This window comes from Nomascus leucogenys, chromosome 22a, assembly GCF_006542625.1.
Source record: "Nomascus leucogenys isolate Asia chromosome 22a, Asia_NLE_v1, whole genome shotgun sequence".
Taxonomy (NCBI): Eukaryota; Metazoa; Chordata; class Mammalia; order Primates; family Hylobatidae; genus Nomascus; species Nomascus leucogenys.
The window spans coordinates 108,767,096-108,768,014 of NC_044402.1; positions in this window are offsets into that span (position 1 = coordinate 108,767,096).

Consider the following 919-nt stretch of genomic DNA (forward strand, 5'->3'; position numbering starts at 1 on the left):
TGATTAATTGAAAAACCAAGAGGATGGGAGGAGTTTACCTCCCTCAGAGTTTTTTCTAGTATTTGGCTGCAGACATAGGAATCAATTGACTAAGCAAGGATTGCTGGGGAAGCTAGTGAAACTCTGGCTCCTACATACTTAGGGTGCCCCAAAGTACCCAATGACCCAAAGATCATTCTACTTGATGAATGTCAACACAAAACAGTGGCAATCCTGAAGAAACATCACCTGGGTTCAAGCTATCACCATCTTTCTAATTATAGATGAGAACCCTGCCCACACACCTGCCTCCTAGTCTTAAACACTTGCTCCCTTACTTAAAGCTTGCTAATGGTTTCTGTCTGTGTCTCCTCTATACCACTAGACTGGGGGCAGAGTTTGTTCTTCTGGCCCATCTACGGCTGGGTGTCTGTTGTTGACACCTCTTAATCTTTATTTCCACTCCTTTCCACTGGCCAAGTAAGTCACTTGATTACCTCAGGTCACATTATGAAAGACACTAACAAAATCCTAGATTTAGAATTTTCTAAACTAGTTGTTCACTCCATATTGAGTTTATATTGTACCTAGACGCTTCCGGGTTTGGTGAGCCTGAAGTTTATACATTATGGGGACCCTCTTTAATAAAAAGAATGCAGAATTGTAAATATGAAACTAATACAAAATTGTATTTTTATTTAGAACTATTCATTACAAGTTACAAATTTTAAAGAGCTGAAAAATACCACAAACAAAAAATCAGTATTAATATTTTCATGATTACTAACTGCCTAACATACACTCAAATTCCTTTTTTTCTTACATACTCTTTGATAATCTCTTAATAGGACCAAGATTTCATAGTATTTTCTATAGATAGAATTAAAAAATAATTCAGTCTCTCCTCTACTGTGACTGTGTACTTTTATTTATTTATTTA